Below are 25,536 nucleotides of genomic sequence, written 5' to 3'. Positions count from 1 at the left end.
TGCTGAGCCCTGCCTGACCAAAAAGAATTGCTATGGGGGGGGGGGAACAGCAGGGAGTGGATCTTCAGCTTGGGAGGCCCCCCCAAACCCCTTTACAGTGATAGTATAGAGCAGCCACTCTAGGCTGCGAGGTCAGGACCTTGGGCCTTGGGTAGCCAGCTAGGGCCGTGAGCAGCACCTCACCTGCCTCCTGCCCAAGGGGATGCTAGGCCCCTTGGGTACCACACCCTAGACAGCGCTATCATCTTCTCAATAGACAGCTTCCTGAGCCCTTACCATGTGCCAGGCCCTGGTCTAGGTGCCTTACATGTATTAACCTTAACAAATCTCATGATGTTGGTACCATTATTAGCTCCATTTTACAGATGAGGAAACTGAGGCCCACTGAGTTACATAACTTGCTCAAGGCCACAACCCAGAGATCAGTGAGCTCAGGATTGGAAGCCCAGGCCCAGTGCCCCAGACGGCTCTGGCTGTGCTGCTGACCTGGGCAGGGATGGCTGGTCCTCCTTGGCCTGCCCTGTCCCCAGTGTAGTCATCCAAGTTTGGGGCAAGGGTATCACCTTTACATTTATAAGGGTAATTTATAAATGGCTTTTGAGCAGTGGTTCTCAAAGCAGGTTTGCAGGAAATAGATAGCTAGTGGGAAGCAGCCGCATAGCACAGGGAGATCAGCTCGGTGCTTTGTGACCACCTAGAGGGCTGGGATAGGGAGGGAGACGCAAGAGGGAAGAGATATGGGAACATATGTATATGCATAACTGATTCACTTTGTTATGAAGCAGAAACTAACACACCATTGTAAAGCAATTATACTCCAATAAAGATGTTAAAAAAAAAAAAAAAAGCAAATACCTGGTCCCGCCTCAGACAACACAGAATCAGAAACTCTGAAGGGATAGAGTTGCCGGGCCGCAATTTGCGTTGCAACCAGCCCTCCCGGTGATTCTGAGTCGAGCTAGAGTGTTTGAGAACCACTGCTTTAGAGTCTGCAAAGCAAACTAAATTCCTAGATTTTCTCATCTAAACTGACACTTTGGTATTATTCGGCCCATTTTTCAGGTAAGAGGAACGAGTCTCTCTTTGCCAGATATCACCTACCAGGGAAGTGGAAGAGGTGGACCTGGAACCCCAAGTTTTTCGTTCTGAATTTTTTTTTCTTCTTTTTTCCTTCTTGAGACCAGACTGCTGACCAAGGTGAGGAGGGGAAGGGACTCTGACTAGAGGGGCTGGGACTGGGGTGGGAGAGGTGGGGAGCCCGCTGCCCTGTTTCCCACGGGAGGCGGCAGGCCGTGTTTATTATTCTTTCGGAGGTGTCCCTACCCAAATCAACACAAATAAAGCCCAGCCTGGCGTGCTGAGTGATCGGTTTATTAATACTCGCGGGGCGCGGCCGAGGCGGATCGCAGAAACAAAGGCGCACCGCACGGGAGGCATCATTATGTAATTGCTCCGAGGAGGAGCGGAGGGTTGCGCGTGCCCGAGGCTCAGGGCGCCCGCGGCCGCCGCCCGTACTTGGAGGGCGGGGGGCTCTGCCGGCGGGGAGGCTACGCTCCGGGGCGCCAGGGCTCTGGGCGGGGCGCGGGTGGAAGGAGCGCCTGCAGCGGAGTCCTCACCCGGCGCTCGTCTCCTCCCACGCCCGAGCCTGCGGCTGGGAGGCAGGTTAACCCCTGCGTGGCTGGGTACAGCCCTCCGCTCCGGAGGAGGGGTCCCGCAGAGGCAGATCCCCCCAGTCCCCCTGGCCCCCGGAGGCTGAGCCAGGGCCTCCCCAGCCCCACTCACCGCCGCCCGTCCGTCCTTCCCCACCCTCACTCGGAGTTGGGGTAGAGAGAGAACAAACAACAGGCTGGGCAACCTGTGGGTGCAAGACCCGTGCTTGCATATCAAACATCTGCGACGTGGCCCATTTTATAGATGGGGATCTGAGGGCCAGAGAGGGCTGGCTTCACGCACCAAGAATTCCAGGCCGCAAATCTGTCAGCTCCAAAACCCACCGTTTTCCCCTGGTACCCCACAAGGGGTCTTTATAACCACCGCGGATCAGTTGTGGCCTCTGGTACCCCATTTAGGGTTCAAGTGCGGAGATGCTGGGGATAGGGTGGATCTCCCCATCCGGGGCCTGAGGAAGGGGTTCGACACAAGCAGCGCTGCAGCTGGGAGGCTGGTGTTCCTCGAGCAGTTGGCGCCAAGGGCACACGGTGGCTGTTTGGGTGAGTGGGGATCAGCACGCCACGCCCTGCTCCACACTCCTGACCACGCCCAGACCCCCAGGAACCGACCTTGCCTTACTCCCAAACACTCCAGTGCTTCAGCCCTCCTGGCCTTTGGCCGGGGCTGGGCCTTCTGCCAGGAATGCCCTCCTTCCATCCTCCAGGCAGTCTCACTTTTGAGAGGTCCTTCCCAGCACACCGCCCCCTGCATCACTCAGGTACCAGGAAGCCTTCAAGGCTGTCTCTTCCAGCCCTGGGAGCACCTGGTGACTGCACCTGACACACTGCTCTGTAATCTGTCTGCCCCCATTAAGCCACATCCCTGGGATGGCGGCTCTGTGGCTGACATCTTCACACAGCCACCCTCAGGCTGGCACACAGCCGGCCTCTCCCAGAACTGGGTGAATTTGAGGTGGAGGGTACAACCCTGAGATGGATTGAATGCTTGGTGACAGTCTTCAGACCCTGGCTTCAGAAGTCTACAGCCCTGGCTCTGGCACTGCCAACTCCCATCCATGTGACCCTGGGCAAATTTGTAGCATCCCTGCACCTCTGTTTTCCCATTAGCAAAGAGGGACAATGGCAACCTTAGTCTCATGAAGCTAGTTAGTGCTTATTGAGCACTTACTATATGCTGGGCAACTTCATGGACTCTATCCATGTTATCATCTCCACTGTGTAGATAAATAACGCTCCTAGTCTCTAAGTCTCCTGTTTTCTAATCTCCCTTTTACAGGATTATTTTGACAATTGGATGAGAAATAGTTAAGGACCAGCATACAGTAGGTGCTCAGTAAAGTGTGCCCCTCCACTCTAACTCCCAGGACAGAGCTCCCTTTGCCCACTGCTTGCCCGGGCCATTCCGGGAGCCCCTCTGTGGGTGCGGGGCTGAAGGAAGGGGTTGCAGGAGGACCTTGGCAGAAGGAAGTGTTCTGGTTTCTGAGTATGAATAAATTATTGTTTTATATCCTTATATTAAGAGAAGGGCACAGTGTGCATTTACCAATCTAAGCATGTTGAGCTGCAGCTTGTGTGTTTTGCCAATTGCTAAAATGTATTTTCAGCCCAAGGCAGTAAACAGAAGACCACTCCGCCTGGCTGCTCCCACAGTCCTGGGGCAGGGAAGGACATCTGACCCCAGCCAGGCCTACAGGGAGAGTAGGTGTCAGTGGGGATCTTGAGGCAATGAGAGAGTTCCTGTGGGTCCCCTCCAGGTCATGAGAACTTCAACAGGACTCTTCACCTCTCTGAGCCCTCAGTTTACATAGCTGAAAATGGGCCTATTACTAGCGCCCTGTCCATGACACAAGGTGAGAAAAGTGGCTGTAAAAGTGCTTTGCTCATGAATCATCTTATTATTGTTGTTATTCATACTGAGAGCAGTACGAGTTCAACTCAGCTACCAGCACCTACCCTAACGTGCTACCCAACCCTAACCCAAGGCAAGATCAGCTCTCACTGGGACTGCTCCTAACTGGTCCCCCAGCTCTTAGCTTTGCATCCTCCAACTCTCTCTCCACTCAGCAGTCCAAGAGAGCTTTGAAAAAGTTGACCAGAGATTAGGAAACGTGGTTTTCCCTGCTGCGTCAAGTAAAATCCGGACTCATCACTGTAGCCAGGGTGGCCCTGCATCCTCTGCCCTCCTCTCATTCCCTTTGCTCCACCCACACTGCTTCCGCCTGCCTAGTTCTTTTTTTTTTTTGGCCACACTGTGCAGCTTACGAGATCTTAGTTCCCTGACTAGGGATTGAACCTGGGCCCGCAGCAGGCCCAGTGAAAGCGCTGAGTCCTAACCACTGGACTGCCAGGGAATTCCCCCACCACCTTCCTAGTTCTTGTATCCACTGAACTTGTTTCCACTTTGGGCCCTTGGCACATGCCATTCCCTCTACATGGAATGCTGTTCCCATCAAGCCTTCCCATGGCTGCCTCTCTCTCTGTTACCACTGGTGTCATCTGATAGGTCACCTCGGAGAGTCTTCCCAGCCACCAAATCACAGCTGACCCCTATCACCTAACTGCTTCCCCTGTTCACTACACTTATAGCATGTGTCACCATCTAAGATTATCTTTCCATTTAAAAATGTATCTGTTTCTTTTATCTGCCTCCTCTAGAATATACCCTCTTTGAGGATAGAAACGTCATTTGTCTCACTCACCATTGTATTCCCAGCACCTTATTCTATAAGAGAGAGAGAGAGGGAAATTAATAAGCGTATTGAGAATATTTACTAATAAATGACAATGCAGAGCAGAACCAATGGGTATTAATCCTACTGTGGAGGGAGTGTTGCAGTGCACAGTCTGTGCAGCGGTACCCAGCAGCCCAAGGGTAAAGACCGTCATAGACCTACCACTTCATTTTGCAAGATTTTAAATGAACTTATATTGTTCCAGCTAAAATGAATATAGGAATATACATACATAAAACGAGTGATTTTTGCATTAGAGAAGCTTGTAATTTGATGGAGGAGATAGACATCTGAGTAGATACTACTCTCAGTTGCCCTCCTGTGCTTTGCTGTGTCCTGTGTCTGGATCCGTCTCATGTGCTGTTCCCTCTGCTGGGATGCTCTTCCCCCACCACGCCCCAGTCTTCATCTGCTGGCTCTTGCTCATGCTTCTCTTAGAATTTCCTCTGGAAATTCCTTCCTGACCTCTCACCTGCACCTCCCATACTCTAGCCCAAGTCTGGGTTCCCAAAGACCCCCAAGCCAACCACAGCAGCTCTCTTAAGGCACTGGTGGATTTGAGACCTAGGTTCTGAGTGCCTGTGGCCGGCTGAGAGCTACTTCCAGGCCGGACTGTGTCTGTTTACTGCTGTACCTGTGTGCCTAGCACAGTGCCAGCACGTGGTGGGTGTCTGAGGAGTGCAGGGAGTGTGTGGGGGGGGTATGAGGGGAGACTGTGAGAGCAGGGGTGGTCTCGGCTGCCCCTCTCCTATACACACCCAGCTGCCCCGGCCCAGGCTTTAATCCCTGGAGTCCAGGGAGCCAGATGAGAACATCCAGTGGGTGCAGCTACCCTCTGAATTACACCCCATACCGGCTGTCGCCACCCCGCAGCCCCTCTCCTACTTTCCCTCACCCTCACCAGGGGTCCAGGGCAGCCCACAGTCACCCTGGCCTCTCTGCTCTGTCCAGCTTTCCCACCCCATCTCTTTTTCTTTCCCCTTCTGCTTTGCTTCACACTCAACCCTCCTCCCCCGCCTGGTGAATGCAAACTGAAAAGAAAAAAAAAAAGAAGTCCCCCTTGGCAGCAGTGGCGTCAACAGTGAAAAGTACCCAATTTAAGGAGTAATCGCTGCTGTAATGATTGCCAAAGCCCTGAGTCACTACAGAAAAGCAGGCTGAGGCTCTGGGACTCCCAGGCTCCCTGAGTTGCGCCGCTTGGGTTGTTTAATACCCAGGACTCAGTGTCTTCACCTATAAAGTGGAAGGACTAATACCGGCCCAGGGGAAATAACAATCCCATGACTCTCCCTGGGGCTGCAAATCAGAGGTCAAGGTGGCACACACAGCTGCTGTGGGAATCATCATGGGAGGGACATAGTCTCCCTACACAGGGCCAGTGAGAGGAATGCAGTGCTGGGGGGCGGGGCCTGGAAAGGCACATAGCTTAGGGCTCTTGGGAAAGGCTTCTTAGAAATGGTGACATTTAACTAAGCTGGGAAGGACAAATGGGAGCTATGGAAAGTGGTGGAGTGAGGGAGAGTCGGCCCTGGAAGGGACTAGAGACCTTTTCTGGCCCCACACTCTCATTTTACAGATGGGCAAACTGAGGCCCAGGGAGGCTGTGGGAATTGCTAAAAACCACCTACCCATTAGTGGCATAGCCCCAGTTAGAAAGCAGGTTCCTTGACTCCTGTTACAGTGTTCTTTCTTCTGATGTCACTCTAGTTCATAGCGACAATAAGGACAGTGTGTTGAATACTTACCGCGAGTCAGGCTCTGTGCTACATGCCTTCTGTGCATCTGTGTGTGGGTCTGTGTGTACTATTTCCTTTCATCTTTGGATAATCCTATAAGGTAAGATTAGAATATAGGTCCCGTTTTAGTTTAGTAAGGTTCATAGAGCCTGAGGTCCCTCCTGGCTTCTCCATACTCCGGTACCAGCTAACGCCAGTGGTCCCAAGCGGAGAGAGGGCAGCTTCTGGGCCTCACCCCTGGCAGGACTGCCCTTCTCTCCCCTCTCTAAAGGGAAGAGCCCTTTCCACAGAGGGGTGAGGAGGGAGCCTGGCCTTTCTCTCAAAGCCCCACAGGAAGAGAAGCCTGATGGTCAAGGATATGAGAGGCATACATTTCAAGTCCTCATCAATGAGACTCTGCCTTGCCAGGGCCCATCTGAGATAGATGCCAGGCTTCCCTGGTGAGTTCATTCCAGCTCTGGGGGGAGGAGATTGGGTGGAACTGGGGGAGGTGGGGAGGGACCAGGCTCAGGGATGAGAGGGCAGCTCTCAGCGGCCGACTGGCCCCTCGCCCAGACTCCCACATTGGAAAGGGCACCTGGGACAGTGAGTCATCTCTTAGGAAGGGAGGATATTGCTCCGGGCACCACAGAAGTGGGCCATCAAATGAGGGGAGGTGTTTTTAAAGAATTTAAATTTTTAAAAAATGCAAAGTACTATTGTCATCATGGGATTTCCTTACAGCTATTTTAGAGTTTAGTGTTGTTTTTATTTAGGGTTGCACTGGGGATCGAGGGAGACACCATCATCTTTCCAGGACTTCGGGCTTTAAGTGTTATAAGTGGGTAGAGGGAAGAAGTGGTGGGAGTATCTCAGGGCCATTCCTACTCTCCCCTGGGGAGATGGCAGGGGACTGTTGTCCAAAACCCATTAACTAAGGAGGCAGAAGTATTCAGTACCAGGCCTGGCTCTGGAAGGACCTTACTGTGTGAAATTTACTTTGTGAAATTGTGTGCCTTTTTGGGGCCTCAATTTCTTCACCTGTGAAATGGGAATAACGACTTGCCTACATCACAGAACTTTAACTGCCCTTCAGGCTAGAAATAAACAGGGGAGACAACCAGGATGGCAGCACCTGTGAGGCCTTCTGGGAATTGCCTGGGAAGTTTATCAAGAATGCAGATTCACAGGGCCCTCCCTAGAACTTCTGAGTCAGAATCTAACCACCGCCCCCCACCCCAAGTCAACCTGAGGCCCAGGCAGACTGAGGACCACAGCTGTGAGGCGGTGAGGCTCACCCGGGTTCGGTCTTGGCTTAAATTTTGAGGAACTTGTGGCCTCAGGCAGGTGGCTGGTGCCTTCTTTGTGGCCCCAGGGGACGGGCCTGGGTGGTGTCTGAGGGTGTGGCCTCACCCTCATGGTGCTTCTCTGAATGCTTAGAGGTGGGGCTGGCTGGGCAGGGGGTGGTGAGGAGGGCGCCAGGCCTGGCAACAGAGGCCCAGTGAGGTAGGGGCCCAGGACCTGGCATCGGGCGACGACCACTTCTGTAAGAAGAGGGCAGACCTCACCGCCCCCGGCTTCCAGCTGGGCCTCAAGGCTCCCCAGCCTCCGGGGTGGGGTGGCAGCCGGCCATCTGCTCAGGCCTGGGCCCGGGGAGGTGGAGAGACACAGGCAGAGAGCGCTGAATGGCCTCTGTGTTGGGACCCAGCCTGAAGAACAGATGGCCTGGAGGCCTCTGGCCTGCCCCCCTCAGCCCTGCCAAGTCACAGAGTCCTCTCTTCCAGGGAGCGGAGGCTCCCGAAGGCCACTCGTGGCGACAGCAGCCAGGAAGATGTGGGTTTAAGGGGGATTAGTGGGGCCCGACAGCAAGCCGCCACCGGGAGAGACCTGGGAAGTCGTGTGACACCTGCGGCCTCAGCTAAAGATAGGCAGGAGGGCGCCCAGTGGGGAGGGGGCGTGGCTATCAGAGCCACACCTGGCCCAGGCCAGCTTGGGGTTCACTCAGTCTAAACCTCTCCCACCGGTTTTGCTGACTGGGAAACTGAGGCCTGGGAAGGGGCAGAGACCCCACTCCACATCACCCAGCAAGTCAGCGGCAGAGCTGGGAGTGGAACCCAGGTGTCCTGATTCCCGGTTTGAGGATCTTCCTATCATACCTCCCCCTTCCCTACCGACAGCCTCCCCCTCCCCCCTCCCCTCCCCTCCCTCCCCTCCCCCTCCCTCCTCCCCCCTCCCTCCTCCCTACCCTGCAGTCAGACCCAGGCTGCCTCCCCAGACCTGGCCCTGGCCTGCCCACCTGTGTGACCACTCGAACATTTTTTCTGCTGCAAATCCTTCAAGACCCAAATCAAGTCCCCACTTTTGGGGAACCTTCCAGCCCATCCTCTGAGCCTAAACTTCTGAAATGGGAGGCCCGTGCTGTTGGCTTTGGGTGATGAAGGCTGACCCCTTCATGGTAAAGAAGTAGCTGAGACCCCAAAAGGGGAAGATGTTTAGAAATGGTCCCCACCACGTCCCACCCCAGTCATTCTCCTGGGCTTCAGTTTTCTTTAAAAACATATTAAAGAGCTTCACTTCACCAGAGACTGTCAAGGAAACTGGTGAAACAGGGTCCCTTTGGGTCTGTTTCTTGAAAAGAGAGATGTTTTTCCTGCTTTCTCTCTAAGCTTTCCCATAGGGTCAGATTTCATTTCTTTTCAGAGGCAAGCGCTGAGCGGGAGAAGCTGGGGTCGGTGCCCAGGGAGGAGCTGCGCCTGCCAACACCCAGGTGAGGCCCACAACTGTCCCTCCCTGTGTGCTGAGGACAAGCGAATCACAGGGCGATCCAGCTCTGCTAAAGCCTCCTAACGCGGGCTCACAAAGAGGGGCTGCGGTCGGGGAGGGAGAGGGGCGTCACCTCGGGCATGGACAGACCCAGGTGTGGTCCAGACTCCACTATGTACCGCCTGTGTGAGCTTAGACCCGTCTCTGAGCCTCATCTGTGCTTCTCTGACCAGGCTGCGGGCACACCCCACGAGGGCCTCAGGAGGGTCCTGTGAGCACAAACTCCAGCACCCAGAGAGGGCGAAGCCAGGCCTCAGCCCCTGCCCCATGCAGGGGCCCAGCCCAGGCGATGGCACCCCTGCCCTCAACAGCTACACGTCTCCCGGTTGCCTCAGTCCCCGGAGCCAAGAAAACTCCTACTATCTCTTCACCTGAGCTCCGGGCGGCGCTCTCTGTTCTGCCCTTGCTGTGTGTCTTTAGGTTCAACCCTACCCCTCTCTGATACTCTGGCTTCTCGGCCCTCAAAGGAGGGGAGTGGACACCTCACTCTTCATAGCCTCTTCTGGCCCTGGAACACCACTCCAGGCTTTCTTTGAGCACCATGGATGGGTACAGGTACATCTGGCCTCCCCGGTGTAAGGGAGGCTGGAGAGGCCTGAGGCCGGGGAGGGGGAAGCCGGTTCCCCATGTCGTGGAGCTTCTAGTGGTGGCCAGGATACAAGCCCGATCGAAGAAAACACTTGTAGTTTCACCCAGACATATTCATTCATTTCATTGCTCATTTGCTTAGCGAGCACCTACCATACACCAGGGACCATGCTGGGCTCTGAGCTCATAGTAGTGAAAAAGGTGGACATGGGGGCTCCCCGGTGGCCCCCAAGCTTGTCATCTGGTAGAAGAGACAGCAGAGTCCACAAACAGATTGACATAGTGACAATGTGTGATTGATGCTTTAAAGGTTATGAAGGAACACGGAGACAGAGAATAATGGTGGAAGGGAGGGGAGATGAATAATCTTTAGATGAGGGGCTGACCCTGGCCTCTTCGAGAGGTGACCTTAGAACTGAGACCTGAAGGGTGAGGGGGAGCCAGCCACATGTCATCTTAGGTGGAGATGGGTGACTGTACCAAGGGGCCCCAGGAAGCCTTCGTGGCAGAGGCAGAATGAGACAGGATGGGGGAGGCGGTAATGCAGGGGAAATGGGAGAAGCAGCCAGATCTTATAAGAAGTTTTACTTTGTCCCCAAGACCCATGGAAGGCCCATAAGGTGCAAGGAAGGGGCAGTGACTTGATCAAACCCACATATTCGTAAGCTCCGCCAGCTCCTGTGTGCAACAGAGATGGTTAGGGAGCGAGGGGGGCGGTGCGGAGCCTGACGCAGAGGTCTCCAAAGTGGGGTGCAAACACCCCAGGAGGTGTGCAAGGTAATTCTCTGAGGCGAAAGGAATATTAAAAATTGTTATTTCTATTTCATCCAAGAAAAAAGGAAAAGAATTCAGTTTTCCCACTATTTCTAGATTGACACTGATGTCCATATTTGGTCTTTATGTCAAACATTACTGCATGGAAGATTGGGCTGTCAGCCGGCCTTTTCCTTTGCTGTCAGCATTTTGAAGAACTTTTCTCTTCAGGTGAGACCAGTTCAGCAGATTTCTAGATAAGAATACCCTTCAAGTGATTTTTCGCCAAGTGGACAGAAGACTTAAAAAGAAAGCAGGAAAAAGAGGGACGAAAAAGGAAGAAACTCTGAACATAATGCACGCACTCGAATTCACTCCCTGGCATCTGCTCCGACAGCCACCAGAGAAGCAAACACTGTGATAATCCAGCTGGGTCTAAAGAGAAAGTGGTCCCCAAAGTCCATATATGAGTGAGAAGACAATTTGCAATAAGAATTTATATCCACTATTATTAGTAATGAGCCTCACTCTAAGTATAGAGTTTTGGTTTGCGATCTTAGCGATGATGGCATAAAATCATTCACACTTATTAAAACATTTAAAAATATTATTTTAATCTGACTTAATTGAACTTAACTTTATATTTTTGTGCCTGTTTGATAATATTCATAATACATTAGTACAGTAATGCATGATTATTATTTATAAATGAATAAATATATTCAGTAGGTGTGATCAGAACTTTTTGCTGTGTCAAGGGCATGAGCAAGCTTGACGGAGACCCCTGGGCTGTGATGGGAGGGCTTTTGTCTGGGAAGGCTTTTTTTGTTTTTATTTTTTGTTTTTTGCGGTACGCGGGCCTCTCACTGTTGTGGCCTCTCCCGTCGCAGAGCACGGGCTCCGGACGCGCAGGCCCAGCGGCCGTGGCTCACGGGCCCAGCCACTCCGTGGCATGTGGGATCTTCCCAGACTGGGGCACGAACCCGTGTCCCCTGCATCGGCAGGCGGACTCTCAACCACTGCGCCACCAGGGAAGCCCGGAAAGCTTTTTTTTAAAACTCCCCAAATGAAACAGAAGTTCATTCCCTTAAAGGGTAAACGGCAGCTCCTGGCAAGGCGTTCTGACTGTTTATACACTGGCCAGTAATAGAAGCGAACACATATCCTGGCTGGAGGAGAGGGTGCTTCCAGGGGCTGCACATGGGGCTGGAGCTCTGGAGGCCAGGAGCTTGCCCACTGCGAGGTTTGCCTGCCAGCCTCTTCTACACCAAGGCCCTGCATTTCACATGTGTGATTACTGTTTCCCTCCTTCGGAGCCCAGCATCAGGCTGGCAGCCGCTCTGGGGGAAGATGCCTCCTTGGCTTTCCTATTGCTTTTGGGTTTAAGATCCTCCACAAGTACAGCACTGCTGCCATCTCCCCCGCCCCTCATCATACACTCAGGGTCCAGCAGACCCAGGGGAAGATGTGTCCCGCTGCCTGCAGCTGGGCTAAGCCAGCCTTCCAGCCCCAAGCATTTCCAAGCGCTCCGACTGGAGGGTCAGGGCACCAGGTTCCTTCCTCTCCACATCCTCCCAACTCTCCTTTTCCCAAAAAGGTCTTCACAAACTCCAGAGGTCCTGGGATGCCCCCAGAAGCCCTAAATTGGGCCATCTGGCTGCCTGCCTCCCTTCTCCCCCTGGATCACTGTTTCTCCTGTCGCCACAATCCAGCCAGTAAACGCCCCAGAGCATGCTCCCACTCCTGTTCCCAGACAGCAGTTTCCATGTTGTTGGCATCATTACACATTTATTAATAAAATGAGCAAAGTAACCAAACGCTCTGGCAGCTCCTGAAGTTGCCAGAGGCTCTCCACATGCACAGTGGCACCAGAGGCCGGAGACGGGCCCTGGAGAAGAAGTCTGTGGGGACCCAAAGGGGGACAGGTCCCTGATCGTTGGTGAGACCTTCCAGAAGGTACAAGAGCTGACGGGCCCGCGTGCCGCGGCTTGGGTGGCTTTGGGGGAAGGAAGCCATGTTGGGGGCAGGGTGGCCTGAACGTGGCTGCTTGGAGGACCTTGCTCCAGAGAGCCCCACGCAGCCCCACTCCTCGGAGAGAGGGCCGGGCCAGAACTACACCACCACCCCACGCACTGCCAGAGCCCCAGGGAGCGGTGGAGGGTAGGTTAGAGCCCACCCACCAGTGGAAGTGCTCTTCGCGTAAATGACGCTACTTCCGCAGTCAAATCCTGCCTCTGGGCGGCTTCGCCAGCTGGCCTAGTGCAGCTCCCTACTTCCAGATCACCTGGGATGCTACTACGAACATATTACCGCACCCTCGGGCCCATCCTAGACTCACAGAATCACCCTCTACAGATTCAGGCCCAGGAACTCGGTTTATCACATGTTTTCCACGTGCATTTTTTTTTTTTTTTTTTGCGGTACGCAGGCCTCTCACTGTTGTGGCCTCTCCCGTTGCAGAGCACAGGCTCCGGACGCGCAGGCTCAGCGGCCATGGCTCACGGGCCCAGCCGCACCGCGGCATGCGGGATCTTCCCAGACCGGGGCACGAACCCGCGTCCCCTGCATCGGCAGGCGGACTCTCAACCACTACGCAACCAGGTAAGCCCTCCACGTGCATTTTTGTGCCGTCAGGTCAACACTCAGGAGCCACAAATTTAACCTCTCAATATTCATCCCCCCCAAAACAAAACAAAACAAAACAAAAAACTGGGGGTAAGGGGAAGAAGAGGACAATTGTTCTAACCTTTCAGTATCATTATGAAGATTAAATTGACGAATGTATACCAAAAAAACCCCCAAAATCTAATCATTCACTAAGACCACTGTGACCCTAGGAGGTAGGCACCATATTAAGCCCATTTCTCTGATGGGGAGACTGAAGCTCAGAGATGTTAAGTAATTTGCCCGAGGCTGCACAGATGGTAGCGGCCGTTATCCATGTAAACTGCTTGGCACAGTGCCTGGAACTTAGTAAGTACTCATTAACTGGTTTATTTAAAAGAAAAATAAAAGGGACCTCAGGTCTGTCGCTTAGTCGTTAGGAGATGATGTTGTCCCTGCCTTGCACCCCGAACATTCCTGCCTACCCCTGGTCAACCTAACCCTGACCAAAAGGATCTCCTTGCAGAAGCGCCCCAACTGCCCAGGTCTGCAGCCAGAGCCGGCTGCCTTGGTCCCAATCCCTGCATCTCCCCAGGCTCCGAGGAGAATCTTGGGAGCTGCATCCAGCGTGATCCCTCCAGTACCCAGTGTACCCACTCAGCACCCGGCCGTTTTACCCTGAAGTCCGTGGAGGCTTTCTCACCAGGTGGGAGAGGGAGCACGCATTATGCTTCCTGAGCTCACGCCTGTGCATTCAAGTTCACAAGCGGTGCTTTTCTTAGAGCAGCGCGTCATTTATGCTATCAGAGTAAACCTGACATGAGGGAGGACTGCGGGGGAGGGAAGGCGCTGAGGTGGGACCTGGGTGTGTTGTCTCGTTTTGTCTTTCCAACTGCCCTCTTCAGGATACCTTCTGAATGCTCACCCTCATTTCACAGCTGAGAAAACCGAGGCTCAAAGGTTAAGCAACTTGTGATGGTAATTTATTGAATGCGTCACATGTATCGATTGACCCCTTTAATTCTCACATGTACCCTCGGAGGCACTGCCGTTGTCCTCACAGAGAAGACAAGTGACTTGCCCAAGATCACCTAGGAAGTGACAAAGCCAGAATTCAAACCCAAGTTGGTGTGGGTCCAAAACACTTCCCTCTGTCTCTAAATGTCCGTGTTTTAGCATTTCATGGTTTCTTTTAGACACTGGAAACCTGTCCCCAGGTTCACTCAAACCCCCTCCCGCTAGGAACCCTAAATTTGTAATAAAGAGCATTGAGTTTGAGCCTCCACTTGCTGGGCGACCTTGGACAACTTGCTCCACCTCTCTGTGCTTTGGTTTCTTCATCTGGAAAAGGGGAAGAGTGATCCTTGTCGACATTACTGACTTGTGGGGATCTACCTGGAGAGACACTGCATGTATAAGACACAAATAAAGGGCCTGTAAGAGGACTTGGTCTCATTCAGCCACAGCTTAAACCACCTTCCTCCTGCTCTGGGTCGCCTTTACTTACTATATTTCCAGTCAATTCAATTCAGCAAATGCTAGTGGCAGCCACGTGTGCTCAGCAGCGCTCGGCTCCAGGGGTGCAGCGGGAAGTAAGACCTGCTGGAGTCTGGTGCCTGCCCACCTGCCCCAAAGTCTGCCCTTGAGTTCGCTCTGCAGCCAGCCTGGGCCACCCACAGCTGTCTTCACACAGGCCCTCCTGATGCAGGTCTCTCTCTCTCAAATGTCTCTTCTCCACCGTCCAAATCTCACCTGTCCTCTGAAGCTCAACTTCCACCTTCCAGGAAACCCTTCCTCATCGATCAGGACCTCTCGGAGCTCGTCTTGTAACCTCCTCCAGCCAGGCCACAGCCGTGTGCTCGTTCAGTCCTGGCCGTGACTTTGTTGTGTGCGGCGTGGCCTCGTTAACTAAGCAGAACCCCACAGCTCTGTGCCCGGCAGCCTCCAGCGCAGAGCTGAACCCGCCCGTTTGGAGGGCTTCAGTACCAGCCCTGCCAATCCACAGGGATGTCGGCGGGTTGCTTCACCTTTCTGCGTCTTAGCTTCTGATTCCATAAAGTGAGGATAATTACAGTATCTGCTTCATGGTGTTGACACGAAGGTTAAATGAAGTACAATAATTCGTGTAAAGGGCTATGCCCAGTGCCTGGAAAATAGGAAGACCTCGATCAGTGATAGACAATAATAAGGATAACGATGAAAATATTAATTCCATTGATGGGATAGAGCTTCAGCTGATGAATTACAGATTGCTTGAGACCTAGGGCCAGTGGAACATTTTTAAAAAAGGTTCTTTTTGGGCATCTGGCCAGGGTGGGGATAGGGAGAGGGGGGAACGTAGGAGGTGGGTGCGGAGGTAGATCTCTGGCCGCAGCCCCTTCTGGGGAGGTCTGCACAGCCTGTGAGCGGAAGGCCCCCCATCTCTATAGCAACTCCTCCCTCCCCATCCCCAAGGGAGGGTGCCAGATTGTACTGCATGACCCCACCTTAGCTAGGGGTAATTAGACTTGAGCTGGACCTGTGACTCCATCTGGGCCAGTCAGTTTCCTCTCTTGAACACTGGCATTTGGGAAGGGAAAGAGAGGGAGGGACACAGCGGCTGGTCTCTCCACGGGGCTAGGCTGGAGCCAAAAGAGTGACCCCAGCTGCTCGGGGCAACCAGGGCCTCTGAGGAAGGGAAACCGCGGCTTGGCAAAGAAGGAGAGGAACAAAGCCAGCTGGCAGAGGGGAGCCGAGTGGAGGAGGGAGAGATTTTCGCGATGGCTCCCCGCCCGGCTCTAGTCTCCCCGGACCTGGTCCTTCCTGCCTGTCCAGTGTGGGCGATCTGGAAGACACCGCCAGGGTTTCATAAAGAAGTCCCCCTTTTTGCTGAACCCAGCTTCAGTGGGTTTCTCTGACTCAGAACTCCAGAGCCCAACCAGTACAGGCCAGAAAACACCCAATGGGGGAGCTCCCATCTCCAGGGTTCGTTCATCAGATAGCCTGGGAGAGAAGATCTGAGAATGGGAGTGCTTGCTCTCCTCGGGTTCTGGGGGCAGAACTGGGGCTCTGTAACCCCAGAAGCTGCCAACGTCCAGGGGCTGCCCTCTAACGTCTGAGTATGGGGCAGGGGCTAGAGCTCATGCTTGTACTGGTCTGTGTGGTGTTGAGCCATTTCTGAAAACTTGATCCCAAGACAGAGGCCTCACTACAGATGCTCAGTAATAACCTAACCACGGTTCCCACTTATTCAGCCCTTTAGATGTGCGGGTTGCCATGTCACCCTCTGGGAAGCGTTCCTGGACCACCCATCAGACCAGCATGGTCTTTCTCCTCTGCATCTTGGACATCCTTCTGCTGTGGCTGTCACACTCTCCAAAAGAAGCAGACTGCGGATGCGGGCAGAGCACGTGCTTCGAGGGAGGTAAGGTGGGTTCGAATCCCAACCCCACCACCTGTTTGCATTTGTGAAATGGGGATAGAAATCTCCGCATGGAGTACTTTTAAGGATCTTATAATACCACGTACCTGAAGGGCTCCGTACAAAGCCTGACGTTTAGTGAAATTTCAAAAAGCCGACTTGTTGCTGTTATTTAGTTTGCTTATGCGTGTCTGTGCTCCCCACTGGACTGTGAGAGCTTTGAAAAGACAGACAGGCTACTTACGGCGGCAGCCTCCCATCTCAAAGTGCCTGGCACACCGTAAATACCTGTCTGGCCACCAATACTGAGTTTTGGATCCACAAGCTTCCCTAAGAGTCCCCGGGCAGCATTCTGCCTGTGGGATTGACTGGGCAGCATTCTGCCTGTGCCCCGAGTACGATTCGAACCCAGGTCCTGCTGAGCTCAAGCCCAGGTCTAGTCCCCACTTTGCCAGGCTGTGTTTCCGCTCAAGACCAGATGAATTCCAAGCTCATTTGGAACGAGACAAGCTGGGGAGCCTGGTGTTCCGCTCGAGGATGTACACTACCCGTCCCAGACTGGGGTTTCTCCATCAGACCCGAGCCTGGGAAGGGGACAGGGTGGGGGGACATGGCAGCCTTCCCTGGAGGCAGCCCAGCCGTGGCCCCCTGCCCCAACTGGCCAAGGAGTGCTTTGTTGAGTTGTAGGGGTTCAGTGCTCAAAGTTTCAGAGGAATCTGGGTCTCTAAGATTCTCAGAATCACCCACCCAAGGGTCCCCATCTCAGGTCTCAGGGTCCCACTCTTTCCCCAGTAGGGCTCTGACTTTGCTTCAGAGATCTGTCTAGACTGTGCACTAGTCTCCTTTGCAGCCCTACGCGCCCCCTCCAATTTCACCCTGTACAGGCTGTACAGGGTGTAGCCTCCCTTGGGCTGCAGGAGGAGAGAGTCTTTAAACAGTACCGTGGAGGGTTTGGGTCTTCACGACATGCCGTGAATTGACACATGATTGACACGAGCTTGCTATTTTCTTTCTTTAAGGCTTCCAAAGCAGTTAACAGAGCTAGTCAGCCCCACGATCCTTATCATTGCCAACAACCTCAATGCCTGTGACTCTCAGTACGGCAGCTGGCCATACCCGCCCATCACACTGCAATGGGGTCCTCACCATGTCTCACCAAGCGAGCCAGGTCCAGAATGCTACCCTGTGCTGTTGCTCTCAGGGCCACTCTAGCGTCAAGTGTCTTGGCCTAGAGTCCCCTCAAAATAGGGCCCAGTGCACGGACATGGGTACAGGGACGTTATTTTGGAGGTGATCCCAGAGAGCAGAAACGAGGGACCAATCCGAGTGAAAAGAGAAAAGCTGAAAATCCAAGGTAGCAGCACTGCATCACAGGGTCCCTGCGGTGGGTGACTGTGGCTCAGTGCTGCCGGGACCTTCTAAAAGCAGCGTACGGAAGGACGCTGCAACTTGTTGGCCAGATGGCGAGCTGGCCGGGGCATTCATCCCGCAGCTCCCGGGCCGCACTTGTTGAGGCTGGCAAGGAGGAAGCCAGCTTCTCTCCACACATCCTCACGCTGAGCGTACTCCTGCCAGCAGCCTGTGTTGGGCACCGCACAAGCCCCAGGGCAGAAAAAGAAAAATGCCTCGTGCTCACATAAGGCGAGATGCTGTCAGTACAAAGTGAATTGAAGCCCGCGTGGAACTGTTTGCCACAGCATGGCTGAAAATAGAGGTGCCGCTGAGCGCCTGGGAGGCTGTGAATATGGGCTCTCGAGCCAGACTGTCTGAGTTCAAATCCTTTCACTGTGCTTCGTTTTCCTCTACTTGTAAGAGGGGGAGTACTAAGAGGAAAATACTAGACTACATTGTTATGAGATTAAGGAGAAAATTCACACAAGGTGCTTAAAAACAGCGGCTGGCACATAATAAGCCCTTAATAAAGAAGGATGTCTGTTATCCCCATTTTAAAGTTGAGGAAACTGAGATGTAATTTCTAAGGGATGGACAGAGAGAAGAGGAAGAAAGGGAGGGAGCGACTTCATTTAGCCTCCACTCAACCTCCAGAGAAGCCTCGGTTTGCAACTCACAGAAAAACCTGGTTTTTCCAAGAAGAGTCCCTTGCCCTTTCCGTGTTTCTACGCCCACCTCCTCTATCACATGAGGGGCTGCTGGAGGGGAAGCAGACACTCTTTCTTGCCCTGAACACGCATTCATGCTTCCTCCTCCAGCTAAAGCGTCTGTAGTGTCCTTGTGATGTCACAGCTGGTTGCTATGGAGACCAGGTTGCTGTGACTGTCAGTCTGGATCCAGGAGGAGCACAGCGGTCAGCACGCTAGCTGGGTCCAGGGGGAGAGGAAAATGAAGCACCCCGGGAGGTCTCATAAACACCTCTCCCCCATGCCCCAAACACACAGACACACACGATGGAGCCAGCAGGCCCCCCACACGCTCCCTGCCCGACATGCTTGGTTGAGATCTGACAACATATGTTTGGGGGCAAACAATCCCAGCAGTCAGGAGCTGGGTGACACACAGTCAACATCAGACACCATCCCCTCCCACTTGCCCTCCCTGCCACCGCTCGCAGGTGGTGGTGGCATCCTAAGGGTTCCCATGGCAACACTGAGGTCAGACTTCGGTGTGGTGACCTCACTCTGGGGCCACTGGGCTCAGGCTGGGCCGTCATTGCCACCAGAGGAAATGGATAAGCTGTGAAGATGCTCTCCCGAAAAAATGCATCTGCCCTCCTAGGGCGATGGCTCTGGGTAAATCCCTCCCAGGCCTCCTCTGGTTTATAGTGAGGACAGAGGCTGCTGGGCCGGGGACTGGTTTCTCACGGGGCACAGCTGGGCCTACAGGAGGTGGCTTTCCTGTCTCTGAGGACAACAGACAGCCTCCTTAGAAAGGAATCCCATCACCCCCTAGCTGTTTGGGTCCCCGGGTGGCAGCTGCTCTGAGATGGGGATCCCCCCACACTCTAGCTGGGCCCTGTGTCCTCCCTGGCCCGAGCCACCCCTGCTGCTGGCTCACCCCATCCCCCTGCCCTGTCCTAGCTGGACCCCTCCTCCTGCCCAGCCCAGTGCCCCACTGCAGCACCTGCCTGTTTAAGACACTTCTTCAGGAGGCACTCTCACCTTTCTTGTGCTGGACCCTCAGAGGAAACAGGTCCTCCTGACCTGGACCGTGACTCTGTAGCTGGGGCCCTTCATTCTGCTGAAAGCGGGAAAGAAACCACAAAGTTGTATAAAGATGCAAAGCTCATCGCCACCCCTTCTAGAAGTGTGTCACGTCCCTCTCTCAGGGTTGTTGAGAGGATTAGACGGCCTCATCAGTGTTCACATCCTTCTCCCCGGTTCCCCCTGTCTGGACCCCCAGATGCCACCTCCCTAGAGGCCCTGTGCCTACCTATGCTCTGCACATCTGTTGTGCTCCCTGTTGCTTCACCTGCCGCTTCACCTGCCCTCCCCCACACCAAGGCCTGTGGTTTCCTCTACACCTTGCTCTTGCTGGCTCAGTGGGTGTGTCTAACTACAGTCAGCCCTGGGCCCTCTCCCCCTGCCCCTTCCAGAGAGGAAGACCACCGAGAGCCCGTGGCCGGCTCTGCATTAGGGTCTGTGATGGACACTTCACACCCAATACTCCCACAAGCCTGTCAGAGAAGTATCCCTAGCCCCATTTTAGAGATTAAAAAAATGGAGACTTACTGAAGTAAAATGACCTGCCCAAGGTCACACAGCCACCACAGCTACCACTTATTTAAGTAAGCATTTCCCTTTGGTTGAGTTTAATACTAAAATGCTTTATACACATTATCTCAGTACAGAGTAGGAAGTTAAAAGCCTGAACTCTAGGGCCGACCTGTCTGGCTTTGAGTCCTGCCTCTGCCTCTTAAAAGCTGTGTGTAATGTTATATGTCAATTACATTTCCCCCCAAAAGCTCTGTGACCTTGGGCAAGTTACTTAACCTCTCTGTGCCTCAGAGTCCTCATCTGTAAAATAAGATAGTAACAGTGCTTCCCTCATAGGGTTGGGATGATGATTAAGTTAGGATGCAACTGCTTACAATAGTGTCTGGCACAAAGTACATGCTATATAAATAGTGTTCGCTGAAAATGAAAAAAAAAAAGAAGGGGTGGAGGTGATGAAAGCTTTGCATCATCTTTTGGGGTAGAGTACTACTGTTAATTGTAACTTGGGGGTAAACAGGCTCAGAGAGGTGAGTTAATATATCTGAGGTCACACAGGCCTGGGATTGGAGCCCAGGGGTCCTGGTGCTGGAAGCTGTGCTGGCCCTACCTTTCCAGGTCACACTGCTGGAGGAGACAGCAGACATCCTGCCAGAGGGCTAGAATGGAGGGAGGGCTGCACGGAGACCCAGGAGGTGGCCCAGGCTGGGGTAGGAGGACTCAGGGGAGGGGAGAGGTGAGGAGGGGAGGGGGAAGGAGGCCTGCAGAGGCTTACAAATTCCTTTGGGCTACACCCCAAAGTCCCCCATTTCTTGCCTAGACTGAGCTTGAGCCCTTGTGGATATTTGAATTGACTGTAGTAACGTGAAGCCGAAGCCCTTAGAAAGTCGGGAGCTGCCGCATTTGCCCATTTCCTGCTCAAGAAGGCTGGGAGGATAAAGGGAAGTGGCTTCTCTCACCCACTCCCAGACCACGGTCCCAGAACTACCTCTGGCCAGCTGGCAGATCTTGAACAGATCACTTCCCCTCCCTGAGCTTCAGTTTCCTCATCTGTAAAATGGGGACAAGAATAGCACCTAACCTTTTACTGCTGGTTTGGGAGGGTCCAGTGCTATCACATTTATGATACGAATTAGCTTTCCACTCAGAGGACATTCCATAGCTGGAGCTATTCTTTCCAGGTCTGTGCCCTTAGACAAGGGCCTTGCTCTATCTGGACTTTGTGTTACAATGCTGTTACGGGGAATGGGTGAGTTCACCACATGAAGCTCCTAGCACGGTGGCTGGGCAGTGTGGGAATTCAGTGTGTGGAAGTCGCCTTCCGCCTGCTTGATGCCCATAGACCACAGTTGACCCTTCTTAGTAGAGAGTGTCCAGAGGATGCCTGCAGGCCCGGGATGGGCACTCAATGTGCCTCTGTGGTTATCCTAAGTGGAAAATCGGAGGCCCGCAGATGTCTTTGCTGATTCCTTGGGGTCTCTTGGAACCAGAAACCTGGCCTTAAGAAATAACCATTGGGCGTGCAGCCAGCAGAAACATAACTGGGTGCTCACCTTCTTCTTCCTACAGAATCATTTTGGAAATGACAGCAGGTCTTGGCTCAGTTGAGGGGAACGAAGAGAAAGGGGCTCAGGCCAAGCCGGAGGGGACTGTGCTGACCACAGTGACCTCCTGAGGCCAGCATGGTGGTGGTGGCAAGACAGCAGCTGAGTGAGACCCCAAGGGAGACCTGAGGCTCAGCAGGACATGGTTGGATCGCTCCCACATCATTCCTTCCTATTCTCCTCACCTCTAGGTCCCAGGCACACACGCCCCTTTACACGCTCGTGCCTGAAGATTGCCGTATGACCCTGCTTCCCTGTCGCCTGCGTTCCCCAGCATCACGTACCCTGCGAGGCTCTGCAAGCTTCCCCTCCAAAGGGCCCTGACAGCAAAGGAGAGCAAGGACCCAGGTGGTGGTGGCCCGAGGGCTCGGTCCAAAGCAGCCTCTGTCAGCACAGAAAGTGTGCCGAGCTCCACACATTATCTCATTTAATCTCATTAGCAGGAAATGTGTTTAAGCTTAAAAACTCCTAAGCAGTTTAGCCTTGATAAAGCTGAGCTTCCTTTGATTTAAAATCAGGCTGTAGTCATTGGAATTCCCTTCTGGAATTCTCTTGGCTCGGGAGGGAGGAGGGTGATGATGGTGGTGGCAGTGGGAGGATCAGAGGGGACATGCAAGTAACAGAAGGTGATGCAGGGGGGATGTAGAGCATGCGAGGAGGGAGGCAGGGGATGCGTGGTGGGAGGAGGGTTTAGAAGAGAGCAGACGGAAGCCAGTGATGCTGGGACTGCTTCCGGGAGGAGAAGAGGAAAAGAAAGAGAAGGCCCTGACTGATAGCAGAGGAGCCAGCGAAAGCAACGATGGCGGAGAGGCTCGTGTTGGGGACAGGAGATGCGCTGCGTGGTGTGCTGCTGTCAGCGGCGACCTTGGCCTCTTCAGCCAGACCTCGCTGTGTGTCTGTGTACCCTGGGCGTTGTTTGGCTTCCTCGACACTGGAGCCCCTTCAGTCTCTCTTCCCCACTAGGCTGTGACAGTCCCGGGGGTGGGAATGTGTGGCCTCATCCCTAAGCCTGGGCACCGCCCGGAGCCAGGACCACCAGCATGGTCAGCATCGCTGGAACCAACCACCCGTGCGTGAGGCCCCTGCAGGTGGGTCTGGAGGTTTTCACTCTGTTTTCTAGGTTGGTTTCCTTTAACAGAGGAGGTGGTTCAAGTTCAGGCCCCAATCCTCCCCTGCCCGGTTTCGGTTTTGCCTAGAAAATCAATTGGCCGAGCCCCCTCAGGTTGGCCCAGTGCCCAGCTGAGTTCCTAGATGTGATGGGAAGCAACGAGGGGCTTCTGGCCTGGCCACTGGATTGCCTGATGGGAGAGAGGGTGAAGCTCGTGTGCTGCTGAGAGGGCAGAGGGATGAAGGGAACCCCTTGTCCTGGCAGCTGGTCCAATTCTGGCCTGCCCTGTCTGTCCTGGGCTTCTGAGCCCCAAGAAGGGAGAAAGATGGATCCCTCATTCCAGGCCTGTTAATCCAGAAAAAGAAAGGTGAAAGCCCCACAGCTGCTGGAAGTGTCTTTTTTCCATTTGGGCAGGAATGTACCAGCACAAACACACGGAGTCATGGGAGCAGCAGGGTGTTCACAGAACCTCACGGGGCCAGGCTCTGTCCTAGCCACGTTCCCACCTTTTACTCCTTTCATCCTGAACTATGATGAAAGTCACAGGACTACTATCCTCATCTCACAGGGGAGAAAATGAGAGGAGAGAAGGATAAACCATCCAACAGGATTTGGATTTGGCCCGAGAAGCTATGTGAAGCCAGTGTGACTTTCAGCTGATGGCTTCACGGAGCCTTGGCTTTTGTTTTTGTTTTTGGTTTTGTTTTTGCGGTACACGGGCCTCTCACTGTTGTGGCCTCTCCTGTTGCGGAGCACAGGCTCCGGACGCGCAGGCTCAGCGGCCATGGCTCACGGGCCCAGCCGCTCCGCGGCATGTGGGATCCTCCAGGACCGGGGCACGAACCCGCATCCCCTGCATCGGCAGACGGACTCTCAACCACTGCGCCACCAGGGAAGCCCGGAGCCTTGGCTTTGACACCCCGTTCCAGGGTCTGACGGTGTTCCTAGACCTTCCCCTCCCCCACTGTCCTATTGCGGGGACCCAGGCTGGGGCCAAAATGGTGAGATGGGCAGGGACCCACAGGCATCCCTCTCCTACAGAACCCAGCTCTTTGCTCCCAACCACTTCTGTCCCCAGGAAATGCAGATGATTTTTCCCAAGGGCAAAGTCCCTCCCTCCCTCCCGGGGGAAGGAGATGTTGGCAAGGTGGCAGGGTCCATGGATTCAAGCATTGTCTCCTGTGTCTGGATTCAGATTCTGCCTTAACCCCTGTGGTCGGGAGCTGGTCAGAGCCTCAGTTTTCCTTGTTTGTGAAATGAGAATCGTCATCCTCCCAACCTGGGTTCATAACTGTGATGAGCAGATAGAAAAGGCTCCTGGTACAGGGCCGCTCAGGCTGGCCCCACCGGAAGCAGAGCCCGAGAGGAGGGCTCCTGTGTAATGAGTCCATTAGGGATGTGCTCCAGGGGAACCAGGGGAACAGGTGGGAGTGAGGGTCAGGGTCAGGGGGAGGGGACCCAAGGTGCAGAGTCAGGGCGCTCTCTAGTGTAGATTACCCTTCAGAGTTGCTCAGACGCGAGGCAAAGCCATCAGTCACTGGCCCAAGGTCACCCTAGCTTCCCCATCTCTGCACCAAGGTCAAAGCGTCTCCAGGCCTGCGGGCTGTTAGAGGACAAAGTGCACAGAAGCCGGGGGGGGGGGGCAGGGCACTTGAAATTGGCAAGAGGATCCAAGGGGATCGGGGCCGCCTCCTCATTAAGTGGGAGCATGCCAGCTCTTGCACAGAGCTGGACCAGGACCCTTGAGCCTGGGGCAAGTTGTGTGGCCACCGTGTCTTGGCAGGTGTATTAGTCTCCTATCGCTGCTTTAACAAAGTGGCTTGAAACCATACTGTTCTAGAGGTTAGAAGTCGAAAATCAAGGTGTCATCGGGGCTGAGCTCCTCCTGGCGACATTTGGGGAGAATCCATTTCCTTGCCTTTTCCAGCTTCTGGAGGCTGTGTGCATTCCTTGGCTTGTGGCCCCTTCCTTACATCACTGCTGCCTCTTGCTCCCACTGTCACCTCTCCCACTACTGACTCTGGCCCTCTTGCTTGCTCCCCTTATAAGGACCCTGTGATAACACTGGGCCCGCTCAGATAACCCAGAATAGTCTCCCTGTCTCAATGCCCTTAATTGCAAAGTCCCCCCTTTTACCTAGAAGGTAACATATTCACAGGTTCTGAAGATAAGGATGTGGACATCTCTGGGGGTTATTATTCAGTCCACTGTAGTGGGAGAAGGGTGGGGGCATGTGACTCCCCCAAGATGGGTACAAAAGCCCTACCTTTGTCTCAAGGGGAACAACTCTGTGGTGCCAGTCGCACTTCTATGGGATCAGACTGAGCCCAGACTTCAGCTGAACCCACAGCTGTGCCTGGCTTCTTCCCCAGCCCATCCCATTTCTTTTACTCCCCTCCAGGTTTCCCCCAATAAATCACTTGCACAAGAATCCTTGTCTCAGTCTCTGTTTCTAGAGAACCTGACCTAAGTCACCGGGTCCCATTATCCCCATTTTACAGATGAGAAAACCGAGGTGCACAGGGGATCACCTGTTCAAGGTCACATAGCGACTCAAGGGCATAGCTGGTCTGGATCCCAGTCCCCAGATTCCCAGTTCTGGGCTCCCTGCCCCTCACTGCTCAGCCTCCGGCTCGCTGGAGGGATTTGTTGAAGGGACTGTGAGGGGTTCTGCAGAAGATCAGAGAGCCTTTGTGGTTCTAATTGCTCCTCGGCTGGCCCCCCTGCACCTTTTTCTTCTCTCAGTCCTTTGTTCCAGAGATGGGCTTTGAAGAGCCTGCTGGCTGTTTTGCTTTGAATTTCCCCAGCAGCTCTTTTGCCCCAAATCCTAACAGTGCAGCTTGGGGAGAACAGACTCTGCACCCAGTGCCC

At 53.9% G+C, this 25,536-nt stretch overlaps 1 long non-coding RNA gene across 1 annotated transcript; it reads left to right on the top strand.

Annotated features, from left to right (window-relative positions):
* Positions 1-1,094: 1,094 nt before the first annotated feature.
* Positions 1,095-10,784, top strand: LOC132597662 (uncharacterized). Its single transcript, XR_009564817.1, has 3 exons — positions 1,095-1,197; positions 8,818-8,884; positions 10,513-10,784. It is a non-coding gene; the product is annotated as an uncharacterized lncRNA (long non-coding RNA).
* The last annotated feature ends 14,752 nt before the right edge of the window (positions 10,785-25,536 follow it).

This window comes from Globicephala melas, chromosome 8 (genome assembly GCF_963455315.2).
Source record: "Globicephala melas chromosome 8, mGloMel1.2, whole genome shotgun sequence".
NCBI classification, from domain to species: domain Eukaryota; kingdom Metazoa; phylum Chordata; class Mammalia; order Artiodactyla; family Delphinidae; genus Globicephala; species Globicephala melas.
Note: the sequence above shows the minus strand (reverse complement) of the source record. Positions and strands in the feature narration are given on the sequence as shown.